Here is a 16,846-nt window from a genome sequence, read left to right on the forward strand (position 1 = left end):
TGTGTGTGTGTGTGTGTGTGTGTGTGTGTGTGCGCTGTGTTTTGTGACAGGTTCAGATGTATTGAAGAGAGGTGTCAGTCTTCCAATTTAACTCCAGCCTGGAAACGTACAATTAGAACAGTGGACGTTCGATCAGAGTTTCAAATAATCTCCTGGTTTGTTCACCTTTAAAACCAAATAAAGTTTTGTATGCCTACAAATCTGTCTCCATGACAGCCTTGCTACCTCATAAAAAATCCACAGCAGGCAGACCTTGAGTTGGTCAGGTTGGCGTCACAACTTTAAAACTGAAGAACTCCTCTCCTGCAGTTTTATTCCAGTATGAGTAGATGCCATGTTTCCATCTTTTGAGGCCTCACGCATTTTTCAACCTCACGGAGCGATGCAAGCGACGGGCAGGGGACGGGCGGCAGCGTCCTTTAAGTAATAACAGCAGCGGGATCTGTGGGGAAGTGCGGCTGTGTTTTTGATCACCACTCCAACTCGTAATACCTTCGAGTGTTATGTATGCGTGAACTGTAAACAAGTGGCAACAAATGATTACCAGCATGCTGAGTGTGAAGGGCTGAGGTGAGAGGAGGTGACGGACAGCAGAGATGGGTGAGTGAACGCAGCGCGTGTACCTACTTGGTGTAAAGAGCTGCTGATGCGGCGGGTGTAGACGTGTACGCACACAGTCACACACTGCAGGGCTGGGACGCTATAATGTCGCTCGAAGGGAGCCGCCTCATCTCACGCTCCGCTGGCTGAGGCACTCCAGGGAGGGCGCACACACACACACACACACACACACACACACACGTACATGACTTGTATACAAAGGCCTGCATGCACACTCCTACACGCACATACAGAGTCTTATCTATATTCTGTACAGCCTTTTTCATTTTTGCCTTTGTGAGAACAAAATCGTTATATTTTGCAAAGTAATTTTCTGCTTTGTTTCTGCCGTTGTTAAGGAAGAAACACGAAACAACTCGGGCTGATTTAATTTGTGTGAAATTTGAGTCAAGGGTAAGTTCACACCAAATGTGGAAATCAGTAAAAACTTCATATTACCCACAATATTTTTTTCACAGACCATCTTCAAACTTTACAACAGTATACTATACCTGGGGGGAGTACTTAAGTTGACTAAGCATTTTACCTTGACCTTAATCGTTAGCGCCCAAGGTCAAAGATGACCTTGAAAACAAAATATGAAGAAACTATATCGAGTAATATATCATATGAAAGGGCACGAAGAGGGCTGTACAAGACACTGTTTTTGTGATATGAAGCCCTATGAGGTTACAGGGACACCATAGCAGGCTAACATTGTAATATGTGGTTATAAAAACACCATCAAAATCCAAAGTTTTAGTAAAGCCCTTGGTCTTCAGACAGAGCTGCAGTGCTGAGTGCTCTTGTTTTTGCCGTGTTGCCTTAATTTGATAGAGATCGTGGAGACAGACGGGAAAACGGAGAAAAACAAGGACCACAGGTGGGATTCAAACCCATGCTAAGTGCTTTATTAGCTACTTTAGCTTCACTGCACTTACAAGACAGGTGCAAGCGTTAAACATACTGAAATATTTGTCATTTTCTTATTCATCATTTGTCATTTTCTTACCACAAATGGAGTACAACTGGATAACGTGGCACTCCCCCTGCATTGGCCTAAAACCATGCTAGCTGCTGGTTTGTGTGGTCCATTGTTCAACGTCAGGTTTTCGTGGAGAGCTAAAATATCTGTTCACGGTTACTTTACAGCTGGAGCTGAATGAAGCTTATTGGAGATTAAATGAAAAGATAAACCACAAAGAGATGATTATCTGCTGGTTCTCCGATGTCTCCCAGTGTGTTCACAAGTAAACCGGACAAAGCTACAAGGTGCACACATGCAGGTGATGTTGTGATGAGGTTTTGTGCTCCACAGGGTGGTTGTTTGCTTCATTTATGTGCAGTCAGGTGACGGATGGGATGGGCAGGGGATTGGTTTTCATCCATCAGCAAAGCCTTCAGGCCATTTTTACGCTTTCTTATTCTTCTCTGTCTGTCTGCCGTTCCCCTGCTCACATCCCTTCTCTTTGTTTCTTTGGCTATGTGCACCACTTTTTCCATCTTTTCTCCAGTCTACTTTTTTTTTCTTCTTTCTCTGTCGTCATCTTCTTTTTTTTTTTTTTTGCATACCACTCTTCTTCCTCTTCTCCATATCTCACTCAATCCCATTTTTCTTCAGTTTGCCTGCTTTAAATTCCTCTGTATTTATCGTCTATCCCTTTTGCCTCCCTTTGACGACTTATTTTTCTTTCTTGGCTTCACGCTTGCACACGCACACACACTTACATTGACGGTCTGTTCTGCTTACAATTAAAGCGTACCTCCCTCTTCCCTTTTCCCAAGCAGGCTCATAATAGGAAATGCCCTTGTTATCTCGTCGCGTACCAGCGTTATTAATATAAGCCGCAGACAAACAAGGTGTGGGTACGTGCTCTGCTATGCTCCAGGCTGATATTTCATGGTCAAACCTCTCCAACGGTTTTGTGCTCATCAGCGTGGTAATGGGGCACAGAAAGGTGCCGGACAGATAAGCAAGAAAGGAAAAGGGAGAAATGTGGGAAATGAAGTGAAGTGTGGAGCTCTCCAGGGCGAAATAATAATTCTTGAGTGTGATGTGGAATTTTTGGGGGGTTGATTGGATGGAGACATAGCTGAGTGTGGAGGGAAAAGACTCGAGGGGGTGGGGGCTGGGGGGCAGACTCAAGTTCACAATGTATTAAATGGATGATTGCATGAGTTGGGCTGTATTTAGTTCCACTTTTATGGTTTTATGTGGTGTTATTCTTGTGCGAAAAAGAAGAATTATATTTTTTTACAATCTTAACATGATGTGAGATTTCTATTATTTCTATTGTGTACTTGCTTTTTGAATAAGGGCCAGTCTCCGCTCCACAATTCAAGTCAACCAGTGGTGATGGAGATCTTGAAGGGTGACTACATTTCATATTTTGTTTTATTTTATTAAATTAAAAAAAAATCCTTCCAACAAAATCTCAGAAAACCCCGTCAAACACACACACCTGCCTTCCTACTCGATGTCCCACATCAACTGTCTGTGAATTGGTTCAGCTTTGAAGGTCTAGATCCTTCCAGAAATATGTAACACCACAGACTGAATTTTGATATTTCACAACCTGAATACTTGAATCAATGGAACAGCCTCACAGTTAGAGGAAAGTTCATCCACTGGGCTAGAAGATTGGCAGCCGGTGCTCATCAACTGTCCAATTTGTTCTCTTTTAAACTAAAACTAAACTTTTTATTATGAGGCAAAAAAAAAAAAAGCCCTAAAACCTCAACATGTTTTTTGCCAAACACTTAGCAAATGTGTTACCTTGTTTAGTGTCTGTTTACTTTGTTGCTAACAGTAGATTCACACGGTTTATTTAAAAAGCTGTACCATCCACCCATCTGTCGTAACTGTCTGTCTTCCATTCCTCTTTTGTTGACTTGTTGCCAACTCAGCTAAAAAGCTGCTTTCTGTTCCTTTGAGAGTCAGCACGGCGAGTTGGATTTCAAATAAGTCACTTTTTCCTCTTTTCAAATGCACGTGTGAAAATGCTTCAAATTACAAGCAGGCTGAATATTGAAACTGCAGCTAACTTCAGCCATTTATGTCTGTGACAGAAATTCTGTGGGATGTAAAACACATTAGATCAGGGATCAAATGACGAGCATAAAACAACAGCGATTAGAGGGCACGTCTTGCAATCCTATTGATCTTTCCTTCATCAGAGAAACAGCCAATATTTGTGAGACAATGTCTGTTTCATCACTGCGTTTCGCTCACCGCCCAAGCAGTAGCAATAAGCAATAAAGGAAGTGATCAGTTCTGACTTCTGTCTTGGCTCAGAGTGTGTAATTGTTTGAGGCTATCATCTGCTACAGAGGATATGAGCAACTATGCATTTTTCTCTTTCAGCCTGATTGCAAATGACTGTCTGTCAGCAGGGACTGTATTTGTTAATGGACTTCAGGGCATTATGTCCTCAGAGAGCGTGGGGTGTGTGTATGTGGGGGGATGATAAAGAGCAAGGCAAATATTGTTTGTGTGGTTTGGATTGAGTGCAACAGTGTGCAACGTGAGAATTGCTAGAAGGTCTGAAAAGGATGCAATTAAAGCCATTAGTTATTTTTCCCTCCAATGTTTTCTCTTGAAGAAATTGCTTATTGATATCAAGACAACCAGGGAATTTACTCTCTGTCTCCTTCTGCTTTTTCCACTCCATCCTCCTCCTCCTTCTCTAACCCTTCTCGTGTCCGTGATGAGCTCTTTGAATAGGCTCCCTGTTTGCCTCTGCTGGCTCCTGGCAAATATGCTTCTGTGTCCAGGATGAGACAATGGCAATGATAAGACATAAAGGAAAGAAGAAAGAAGAGAAAGATGCAGAGAGACAGAGTGACACAGACAGAGAATTAGTGCTGAATGAATGAGTAAATAGAACTGGAGGAAAGATGTTGGAGCCAAGTGGAGGGACAAAGAGCTGATTGTCGCAGTAAACTGAGGGGCCTTTCAGTTCCTGGACAGTTGGTCCCTGATGTTTGTCTTAGATTCTCTGAGGAGAAGTTACAGGATTCAGCAGGTCCACTCGGTTGGTAGTTTAATTCTATGGTACTTGTTAAGAAAAAGTAACTTTTGATATGTTTTTTTTTTATTATTACAAAATGTCTCAGATGTGAGTGCCATCACAAGTCTGTGAGTTCTTTCCTGCTACTGATTCTATTACCATCACTTAATCCTGGTTTATTTTCATAAGTCAGCGCTGTGGTTCTTATAAAGCGCTTTTCTACACAACTTGAGCAGTCTAAGCAATTTATACAATACACTTCATTCACTTATTCACATGCAAGCACTTTACTTCTACTCTTAGGCGCTTTCTATCTAATATTAACACCCATTCATTTTCTAATAAGTGTATTGGATTTAGTATCTTTCATGCAGACTGGTGCAGCCAGGGTTTGAACCAACAACTTTCTGATTAGTAACTTACTGTAATTCAAGTTTTATTTGTGTACCGCTAAATCACCTCAATGTGCTTTATAATGCACGGTAACGACATTACAATAATACAAAGATAACCCCAACAATCTGACGATCCCCTATGAGCAAGGACTTAGCGACAGTGGGAAGGAAAAACTTGCTTTTAACAGGAAGAAACCTCTGGTAGAAACAGGACAAAACACTGTGGAAGAGAGCCAGAGATCAATAAAAAATAATGTTTAAATGCAAAGTGGTGTGTAAAGACATGATCTGCACAACATTCTGAGAAGCTGTGATTTTTGATAATGATGATGATGATGATGCGCCACACGCTACACCTAAAAGCTCGCAGAAGGTATCTGCCCGTGCATGCCTGGACATGTCTGTGTTGCAAGCATCAGTTGCATGGCGCGGTGCAACATGAAACTATAGCGACGCAGATTCAATTCATCATGAACCTCATAGTAATGATATTATTTGAATGCATTAGTAAGAAAAAGAGCTAAAAATAGCCTCCATGGGAGAGCTTTCGCCCATCACTTTGGCTGTCATCTATCACTGATATCATCGACCATCATCACAACACTTTATCAAAATTAATTTTTGTCTTTTTATTGGAAGATTTTGTGTGATTGGGTTAAACATCGTTAGGATTTTATAGAAGAATAAGAAACCTGTTCGATGTTGAAGTGTTATTTTGGTTGTGCGAATCAGCTGTTTGCACTGGAAATGTTTTCAATAATTTGAATAATAAGTCCTTCAGTTGTTAATAGTTCTAAGGTAACCTCGACCCAAATCGTTGTTATCTTGAAAACTTTTAAGCAAACTGTGTATTTCAATCACAAGACATGAAGCTGAGTATAAAACCAAAATCAGTGGTCATGTGCAACAACTTGACAGTTGACAGTTTGCTGATCATTTACTTGTGCAATTTTTTTTTCTTCTATAGATCAGTGACATTGCAAAGACAGCATGCTTGGCCTAGGGAGTAGCACTTAAAAAAAATCCCAGCAAAGCTTAAACGCTTGGGTTGCGTTGCAGAAGCAGCACTTTTTCTTCAGACAGTGGAAGTAGAAGTTTTGACAAGAGCAGGAAAAAGAAGGAGGGGAAGATGAAGGCAGTGTACCTTCTAGCTCCTGGTAAAGGAAGTGATCTGAGTGCCAGTGATAGGCAAAGAGAGGAATAGATGTGGGATGTGAGCTTGGAAAAAGGCAAGGAGACCCACCACAGCAGGGTGCTCTGCTGAGCTGCGCTAAAGAGCAACATGAAAAAGGTTTTGAACTTGAGCCAGGCCCCTTAGCTATACAGATACTGAGGGACTGAGGAGAGGAGAAAAAAAAGAGAGGAAATGATGGGAGGATAGGAAAGTTTAAGAAAAGGGAGGATTAGACAGGAGGGGTGAAGATGAAAAGAGTTGCAAGTACTGAAGAGGAAAGAGGAAAATGGGCGCGGAGAGGACGGCAAAGAGGCGAAAAAGATGAAACCTGGGTAGAGACGTAAAGGAAAGTGCTTTCCACAGTCTTCTTTCAACTTGACAGAGTACGGGATGAAGCTGTGGAATGAGAAGTAATTTCTAAAACAGCACAACAATTCTCCAGGGGACACCGTTCCTGTAAGAAAAAAAGAAACCTACAACCACTCTTAAACAAAGGAGGGAATTCAAACATGAAGACTCCCTTTGGGATAACAGTGGAAATTTATTAGAGGGTGCAATTTAGGTGGAGCTTTGCGTATGACTCATTCAGAAATGAATTCAAGAGTGTTCGCTGATCCAGAGGAATTTAGGAATGAAAGACTATAGCTGGGGATAAGAGCCAGTGGCAACTCTCAGATGGGCCAAACGAGACAGATTTGCTAGACATAACAATTCTTAGAAATTTCTAGCACACTGATGAAAATGTTTTCAGTCTGACGTGGTCCTTTTGGAAAATTTTCCTAATCCTGAAGTGAGGCTCCAACCTTTTATAGCTTGTAGAGATTTAGTCAGTGTACAGAGGAGCTGGTGGTGAAAAACTGGTAGACAGAACAAAGCAAGTACCAGAACTGTACATGACCCGGTTGAACCTCAACTTTTGATCAGACTGGAATATAATAGGAGTTCAATCCCTCCATCCATCCATCCATCCATGTCCATCCATCCATGTCTGTCCATCCATGTCCGTCCATCCAGGTTGTCAGGGGAGCAGTCCAGGCAGAGAAATCCAGGAATACCACAGCGTTCCTGAGAGTTTTAGTGTCTCCAGTGTTTCCTGGGTCTGCTTTGAGGCCTTCTAGTCTTATGTAGATGCCTGAACCACATCAACTGGCTCCTTTTAGTGTGAATGAGCTGCTGGTCTACTCACTTTGGCTTTATAAAACTTCTCAATCTGTTGTTAAGGGTGAGTCCAGCTACCCTGCAGAAGAAGCTCATTTTCACTGCTTGTATCTACCATCTCATTATTATTTGGTCACTATGCAGAGTTCGACCGGTCGATGGGTAATTTGTCTCTCTTCCCCACACCAGACTAGCACAGCGCTGGTACAGATACGAAACCTGTCACTTCTCTTCACTTGGGAAAATTCCTTTTCTGCTGAAAAAGGGGGGCGTGCCGACTCTGGGTCAGAGACAGGTCTCTTTATGTGATCGATATTCCTTTTTGTACAACGTTACATCCTTTGGTTTATACTATCCTATCCTTTTAGTCATCAACCTTACCTTACTTTTGTGTAGTCTGCTTGTGTCTTTTCGTTGGTTCTGCAAGTCTCTGGAGGGATAAAATACCATTATTTCAAAGAACATTTCCTCGTAAGGTGCTAAAGTGCTGTCTAACACCTTGGATTCAAAACCTCCCTCAGGTTCAGTTGGGTTGATATCTAGTGAAGATGACTGTGCATGATTGTTATGCTGGAAGAAACCAGTCCAGCAAGGATAGAAAGGTTTCACCGAGTTTAAAGGTGAGCACTCGGCACAGCTCAGCATAGTTTGCAGTGATATGAAACAAACCAGCTAAATGCGCCTACAGGGTATCAAAGCCACCAGATGTAAAGGTCAAGCATTCAGGCCTGTCCTAATCTTTGGGTGTACACCACACTTCCATTCACCCATTTGTTGTGAATACCATAAAGTACAACTTATCTGATCATATCACCTTTTTTTCCATATCAGTATTTATGGTGTTTCCCCTACTGAGCTCTCAAATGTGCAGTCGTCTTTGTAATGTGCAATAAAAATGACCCTCTTTGTCTAGTTGTTGAAGTTGTTGTTGTTGTTACTGCTGACAGTGTGATCACATCTGATGCCGACCTGTAATAGTGCACAAGAATCACGGTCATTTACTGTGTGCCGTTGACCACGATGTCTTTCTGAGACCAATCTTTACTCCCGTTGAAGCCATCTGGAAAGCTCTGGTGACTGAAACTCTCCATTTGTGCCCCCGCATTGAACTTACTTTGACCTTTTTCTCCTGCCATCTGAACCTTTTCTCATTTCTCAAATTGCACTTTCTCAATTCCTTTCCTTGACTCACGAGAGACACTAGAGCAAGACAGAAACCTGTGGATAGAAGAGTCGAGACAGATGATGAGACAGACTTGTTTTGTAGTTGTGTAGTTTGACACAGCGACATCGATTTATGATCTCAGGTGTAAAAGTGTTTAAGACATTTTTTATGTTTTGTACTCAGGGTCACACTTAATTATGGGGCGATCGTGGCTCAAGAGTTGGGAGTTCGCCTTGTAATCGCAAGGTTGCCGGTTCGAGCCCCGGCTTGGACAGTCTCGGTCGTTGTGTCCTTGGGCAAGACACTTCACCCGTTGCCTCAGAGGGCCTGGTGGCGCCAGTGTCCGGCAGAAACCTGTGGATAGAAGAGTCAAGGCAGATGATGATGTCAGTGCGCCCCAGGGTGGCTGTGGCTACAACGTTGCTTGCCATCACCAGTATGTGAATGGGTGGATGACTGGTTGTGTAAAGTGCTATGGGGTCCTTAGGGACTAGTAAAAGCGCTATACAAATACAAACCATTTACCATTTAATTAGTGTGACACACACGTGTCGTGAAGAGCAGAAAGTTTGACTACCTTAAAAACGCTAATAGTTGTTCAAAGAGCAGTCCTCCAATCAGTTCGGATGTCCCAGCTGTGTGCCACGCCTCTTTTATGAGCTGAACGTAAAAACTCTGTGTAGTAATACAGGCTTGCTGTATTCTGTGCTCCAGATGCATTTTAGCAATTTAGACATCCTTTAACAGAGCATACTAAGGGCAGGGGACACAAGGAAAGCACAAATTAGTGAAATGAGTAACAGCATTTTATTTTTATGTAAGATATTACAATTTATGGATGTGGATGCTTCTGCATTTGTTGTGTTTCTCCGCTTATTTATTCAGGATTTTACTTTAGGTTTCAGTCACACAGGCTTAGAGAACCGTTGGCAACCTCTTGGGAACCTGTGGTTGCTAAGGAAAATTTGTATTCCCCAACCAGTTGGAGAGTGGTTGCTGGAGGTTGCAGGCTAACGCTGGGTGATACTGATCACAAAGAAGGCACTGCACCCAAAAAACCTCCTTATGATTTACCACCTCCACAGTGCTGCAGTTCCCCTTAATTTGTGTGTAAGATGGAGGCTTGTCAGCAAAAACTCAGCAACTACAACAATGTTACAAAAGGCACAGCTTTTACTTTGAAGATGAACGTTTAATGTTTCCAATTTGCATTCAAAACTAGTTTTCAGTGTTTGCATCTTCCATTCTAGCAATAAGTGACTGCAGCAGTCTGCTTGCAACCAATGCAATTGCAATCACAGGGAGGTTATCAGTGCAGCACCACATACCTCTTTACCGTAACTGACAGTAACCTTCATTAATCACTTGCAAACTAGTTGGGGAAGATTCATTTTCCCCTAGCAACCAGGTGTTGCCAGGGAGTCATTGACTTCTCTCTAGACCTGTGTGATTTGGACTTAAGCAATAAATTTCACAGCAGCTGCCATCAACCTCCAGCAACCACTCACCAACCGGTTGGGGAATATAAATTTTACCAAGAAACCGGTGATCTCTAGGCATTAATACTTTAATTCACCTCTCTCCATGTCATCATCTCTAAAAGTTACAGAGAGTATCGTGTTGCCGTTTGACCGCAAAGGTCACTAAAATAACCTGCTTACTAATCTGCCCCTACAGCTATTTTATTTACATCCTCCCTTCATTCCCTTCATGCCATTGTGTTCAGCTTCTGCATTGTTTGTCAGATTTAAATAAATGTTCAGAGATTTGTTTCCTCCTAACCTGTCACTACCAGTAAGAAAGAATGTGACATGGCCTGTTTTGTTTTTTAAAGCAGCTATGTCGGTTTCGATAAAGAGCAAGCTGCGGTGGCTCCTTCAGCAGGAGAGACGCAGGACGGGACGATTCACACTATAATTAGTCACTTTCCATCATTGATCCTATACACATCATTATAAATATGCTATATATATGTATGTATATGTATGGGTATGTACATGTACACGGTATATGAGACAGAGAGAGAAAGAGAAACTCAAGAGCTCAAAAACAGGTCATTAACTGGGAATTTAAAAGCCTGACTCAGAGCAACAAATGAAGCTGGGACATTAGCTTCTTTTCAGCCACGTTATGAAGGTTATTTTTAGACTCTTGTCATCTACACAATACCTCATAAAATAACAACGCTAGTAGGGTTTGGCTTCTGAACACATATTTCTGGCTCTGTGCCTGTGGGTGTAGGTTACTCTTTGATTTTGAATTCCTGTAAATGTTTTGTTTTTATAGCATTTTAGACGATATAAAGGGGGCTGGAAGTAGACTAGAAGCTGGTATTGGAATGATTGAAGGTACGTGGTGCGCAGTTAGACCTCCTTTTCCCTCCAAATATTTTGAGCATACAAAGACAAGTGCTGGCCGTCAGCCGCCACAGTAACTAATCACTCAGACAGCGTGGTTGTGGCCTCTCATTAAACAGGCTGTAACAGTGAAAGGAACACTATTAATGACTCTGCAATACTTGTTACACACACAGTTCTTTCAGACTTAATGGCAGAATATCTGTAAGCTCTGTAGTTGTGCTGGATACGGGTGCTTGCGACGCAATATCAGTTAATAGGTGCAGGTGAGCGCTGTGCTTTCCTATATTCTGTCAGTAAACAGAAGCTGCATGAGCTTAGCCCCCCTGCTGCGTTCCCCCAACAATACAGACGCTGTTCCAGAAACTTCACATCCCATTTGCTCTGATGTCTGTGCTGCCGCCTCACACGGGAGCTTTTTCAGCACTTTCTCCCCCCTGCTCCTGTTATGTTGCATCCACTAAGGGCTGGAAGCGAGCATATAACACATTATCCTCTATAGCAGGGTTATCCCCCTCGTGCTTCCCTAACTTGACGTTGTCAACCGAGCATGCTCAGATTCGATCAACAAGAATTTGCGAGGAGGCCATTCGAGTGGATGTTGAATCCCTGCGTGAATCACACAGTGTGCTTGCTCTTTTCCTGAGCTCTCTGCATATTCTGGGGTTATTTTTCCTTATTATGTTACCGGCAGACGTGTGCGTTGACTCTCAGACATGGTCTTCTCTTGTTTTTGTTTTACAGGTGATGAATGACGAGGCTCATCCATTTCTCTCTTGAGGTAGGATATTAACTGTTTCAGTTACTTAGTCATTCGAAGAATGGTAAGCCCTGCCAATTAGCAGACTTCTCGCTAACCCCTCTACCTCCCTACCTCCACCCTTCCCACACGGTGCAGGCAAAGAATCTGTGTGAATGCTCAGAGATGGAGACATTAGACTCTTTCCTGCAAAAAGTTTTCCCCAAAAATGTTTTTTTTATGTGTGGATGTGCAAAGTTTGACAGCTTTAATAATTCAAACCAGAATGCGTGACATGAGCATGTCTCTGTCTCTATCAATTCAACTTAACAAATGCCATCATCATTAATATTGTGGATGTATTAAGCCAGGAAAAACATGCTATGCTGCTAAGCAGGATATCGCTTATGTATAATGTCTCTATTCCTGCTTTACACTGTGTGTGATTGCATGCAAGTGCGAATAGATGAAGTATGATGGTAATATTGTATGTATATGCTGGAGGTTCCTGTCTTTGTGTTCCTATTGTGTGTGGTTGTATGCAGATCTGAAAAGTTCTGCATTATCAGCCTCTTGGCAACAAGCAAGCGGAGTTCTGGTCTGTCTGTTTGTTGCTGAGGCCCTGTCGCCCCGGGTTACAGGGTTGCTAGGGAATAGACGGACAGACTGGCATCACCAAAGTGCCAGCGCGGCATGTGGGGTGCTCCACATCTCTGGTCTGCTCTTTTTGTTTGATATGTTCCCTTTTGTCTTGTATCAGAGAGGCTGTAAATTAAGTTTGCCAGGTGAAAAGCAGCGAAAGGATCGCTTTTCTGACCACGTCATACAAACTAAGAAGCTTTCTTGTGCTGGGCTCTTAGGATTTTAGGGTCACTTTAGCCACCAGCAGTGGGATAAATCGGGTCCAGGACCTTTGGTAGTTACATTTTCTTTGGATTTCTTTTTTTGTTTTGTTTTTTTTTTGGCTCTGATCATCCATTTCTGCGCAAGTCTAAAACATCTCAAACTGCTCCTATATTTATCAGGGTGTCACAAGAAATTAAAATTCAGTCGATTGTGATTATTATAACATCATCACTTTCAAAGCAGCCACTGAGATCGAGATGGAGAGCCTACAACGAGAATGAGATCTGAAACTACCACAGGGCCTACCGGTGCGTTAGTCAGCTGAGATGGAAGTACAGCCGTTGCCATTCTAGCCCCTGAGGCTCATATCGTTAACTACTGCTACTTAGCAATGCTGCTAGAGATATATATGTAATAGAGAAGCTAAATTCTCCCTTCTAAATAGACTAGGTTAGAATAGGCTGACCGCATTTCTCTAGCACCTTTCATTTAGCTTCAACCTTCTGCTTTTTTGCTCATTGCTAAGCTGCAAGCTGTTGCACCGCAGTTTTCTTTTTCATCCGCACATAAGATGCTGCTTTTCTCCCTCTGCTAGGATCATCTTAAAGATTTCTTAAAGTACGTGTGTGTTGCACCATTATTTCGACATCTTGTAGAACTGTCTCCTTTTGAGCGTGATGCAACCCGATTTCAAAATCAGGTGAGATTATTTTTTTAAACTCCTCTAAACTGAGCTGATAAGTCCCCAGCAGGTGCTTCTCAAAAACCCACTCCACCAACCGAGTCCAGCACCGAGCCATGTGGGGGATTAGGAAGCAGTTTTGTGCGCTCGCTGTGTAAACAGGGTGTGTTCTGTCCTCACAAACAGGAAGCCAGCGCGCTGTTTTATCATCCTTCCCCAACTGGTGCCTTTTCTTTTAACAATTAGCAGACGAGGAATCATAAATGCATCGGGAATGGAGATCCTGTTTGTTTCCAGGAATAGTGTTGTCATGGTGACGGAGGCACATCTTTGTGCGCTGTGAATCACAGAAATAGTTGTGTCATGCTTTTACTGTAAAGTGCACGAGTTAACATGATGCTGATCATGTAATCGTCAAGATAATCTCTGTGCATGGTTGATGGTTGTAAAATACGTGTGTGTCACAGTGTGTGTGTGTGTGTGTGTGTGTGTGTGATATAAAGAGAGTGGGAGAGAGAGGAAAGAAGTGGAGGTTTGAGGCGCCAGCAAAGAGGATATGTCTGGCAGCTGTGTCATTTTGCAGAGTAAAGGATTATGGGAGAATTACAACGAATGAGCAGGATGACCAACACACACACACACACACACACACCCCACGCGTACACACATAACTTTGCTTCTATATTGTGTGTGTATCTGTGATTTAGAGAGCCAGCGAAACTTCATTGCTCAGTTGCAGTCAGTGACTCGTTCCTGCGGCATTCAAAGCAGCTGGTGCCTCTTTAGTCACAGTCTACCTGGTGACAGACACAAACAACACAAAAGCCTTTACTACACAACATGAGTGTTGCTTCATGAAAGCCTTCTTTTGATTACACCAAATGTTAGCAGCATTTAATGTTTTGTCCTGGAGATAAACCCTGCATAGAGAGTTGTTTACTTAGGTAAGCCTCACAGATACTGACCAAGCTGCCTGTGTTTGCACATGACAGATAATTGAATGCACGTCATATTGTGGCTAAACATAGGTTTAAACCCTCTAATAATTACATAATTACTATGTAGTTACTCGTGACTTATCATAGGATTATGCTAATGCTCTTCTAGTGACCTGTAACTCTCACGACGTTCATACGTTCTGCTCTTTGCAGATTTGTCATGCGGCCAACCCCGCACTTAGACATAAACACACACGCCCCAGACACACGCCGCTGACGTACAAAGCCAGCCAGTCGTCTGGGATTATCGATATGTATTGCGTCTGCAGGAGCATGTACGCGCTTGTGGATGTGTCATCTCTCATGCGCCACAGCGTCACACTTCAAAGTTGCTTTATATCCTCTGGAGCGTCTCCCCGAGTGTCTCTGAGGCCGTCGATGCGCATTGTCATTTTTATAGCCTGTTATTTGGAAACGCTGCTTTGGTGCAAGGCAGCGTGCCAGGCGATAATAAGACCCGGGGAGAGTGTTGTTTTTTTCGACCTCTGAACATAAGATGGGATGTTAACAAGCTATTCTTGATCCCTGGTTGTTTGTTATGGAGAGTGCATGTTCACACATATGTGACTGCACACGGGGTGTAGTACTTGATTACATCACTCAGCTGATCCCTGCGGAGGAGAATTTTTCCTTCCATCCAATTGTGAATGTTTTTGTTTCATATATAAATCTTAGGAGACTTAAATGTGTCATACTATGTTTAACTGATGAAGATTTTTTCACATAACACACAATACTATGCAAAAGTCTTCTGACCTATGAATAGCGAAGGCTGGTGTAATGTCTACACGTCACAGACAATTTACCAAAGAACCAATTTTAAATAGTATCTTTAGTCACCTTGTTATTAGCAGCCTGTCACGAAACACACTATGTTCCTATTCCTTTAGTTGAATCTATGAAAATGATAAAGATCCACAGTTTGACAGATAGAAAAGAGAATTCTTTGCACCAACACGGTGACTTTCAGAGTGATATTCTGAATTCTCGGCACAGTGTGTCCTTAAAAAACTGGAGAAGTGGAGGACAAAAGAAGAAGTGTCAGGCTTTAAAAAAAACTATCTAGGCAGATCAACAGTATCTGACATTCCTGTGAGATCTGGACATTTAGTTGATCTGAAATAGTCTCAGTGGAAGGGTGGCTGTCAAGAAGCAATTCTTAAAGAAGGAAAACCGGTATTCCAAATTACAAGAACTGGACTGAAGATCACCATCTGTGTGTACGGAAGAGGTCTGAAACTGTAAAACACGGTGGAGGCTGTCATGGTTTGGGGCTGGAACAATGTCTGATTGGCAACAGCTTAATTTTTCAGGATGACAATGATCCCAAACACACTGCCTGTGCATTAAAAGCATACCTAGGTAGAAAAAATGCACAGTGGGATTGACCTCCCCAGAGCCCGGACCTCGAGATTATTGAAGCAGCGTGGGATCATTTTGATAGAAAATGAAACAAAAGTCAGCCAACATCAAAAAAAGATCTTTAAAAGTCCTTCAGGAAGCCAAAGAGAGTTGTTAAAATTGTACAAAATCCGTATGTTTGCACGTTTCAATAAATCACTCCGCCTCTCTCGTATTTCTCTCCAAATATAAAGAACGAGTATATTGGTATATTGAAAACATTAATGTTCTGAAGTACAAACTGCACTTTTTTTGTTTTGCATTCATTCTTAATGTCCATTGTGGATTTTTTCCGTTGTTTAAAGGACTGTAACTAATTGCATTATTTTCATTACCTATTATTATTTTTCCAGTTCAGTTCAATAATTTAGTCTGTGTAAGGCTAGACGCTGACAGATGTTTAGCCATTAAAGCTGAGAATAACACTTGCAGATAGCATATTCAGTATTTAATGGTAGTCACTTTTATTCAAACAGCACATTTAAAAAGGAGTCGATGTAGATGGAGTAACATTATAAAAACATACAGAACAGAAAGCACGAGTTTAAAAATAGAAAGATATAATAACCACATTAAGATAACACCAAATAGCTCATAAGAAATCATTTTAAGAAGATTAAAATGGGAAAAACCCATGAAAGTTTAATGACAGTCAACAGTAAGACGGGTGGCTCATGGACTAGTGGGTGCAGTTGCATCTCCGGCGGCGCCTCTTCGTGGGTCACTGGTTTAATGAATCTCATTTTCTTGCGTGTTCGAGTCCAGGTTGTAACATATGTCACACATCAGTTTCCACTCGAGGACTTCCTCGTCTTTGCTTTGACTTCAAACTTCAAAATCAATAAAATCCACATTCCCTCAGAAACGGTGTCACGCTCCAGTCACTAAATCTCCGAATCAGGCCACGGAGCTCATTACCAAACCATCATGTGGACCAACAGCTCAATGTGTCAACCAGTTATTCAGTCATCACGAGTTTGTCTGTGTTCACTTGTGTTTTTCTAAGTGTGTAAAGCATCCAGTGTTTTTCTTGCAGCTTTAAAGTCTACACTTTCCTTCGAGGGGCATTATGGATTGAGGTGCTCAGCAGCTCAGTAGTCAGTTCATCTTTGAAGATCAGCTGGTGGCCTTTTGGAATAACTCCAGACATCTGTTCTAACTTCTTTTACCTTAAGAGAGCTTGACATGAAAGGCCTCTCAGCTGGACGCTTTTACTAATGCAGGCTGGATAATTTAATGGTCCTCGATGACCATGCAGTAAAGGCCTTTATTACCATAGGATGTGTGTTGTTTTATCGTGTTGCTTACTTCTCCAGTCTCC

The 16,846-nt window shown here is 42.1% G+C and overlaps 1 protein-coding gene across 2 annotated transcripts in view; it reads left to right on the top strand.

Moving 5' to 3' along the window:
* pag1 (phosphoprotein membrane anchor with glycosphingolipid microdomains 1) overlaps positions 1–16,846 on the top strand; it is a 59,228-nt gene that overhangs the window by 6,645 nt on the left and 35,737 nt on the right. Inside the window, exon 2 of one of the 2 annotated variants that reach the window (XM_005917500.3) lies at positions 11,604–11,640. The exons of the other annotated variant lie outside the window; for it this stretch is intronic. The gene's annotated coding sequence lies outside the window, so the exon portion shown is untranslated. The remainder of the gene's footprint in view (positions 1–11,603; positions 11,641–16,846) is intronic. 2 annotated transcript variants of the gene reach the window in all.

The sequence above is a fragment of the Haplochromis burtoni genome, unplaced genomic scaffold, assembly GCF_018398535.1.
Source record: "Haplochromis burtoni strain Fernald_Lab_line unplaced genomic scaffold, NCSU_Asbu1 Contig_25, whole genome shotgun sequence".
Taxonomy (NCBI): domain Eukaryota; kingdom Metazoa; phylum Chordata; class Actinopteri; order Cichliformes; family Cichlidae; genus Haplochromis; species Haplochromis burtoni.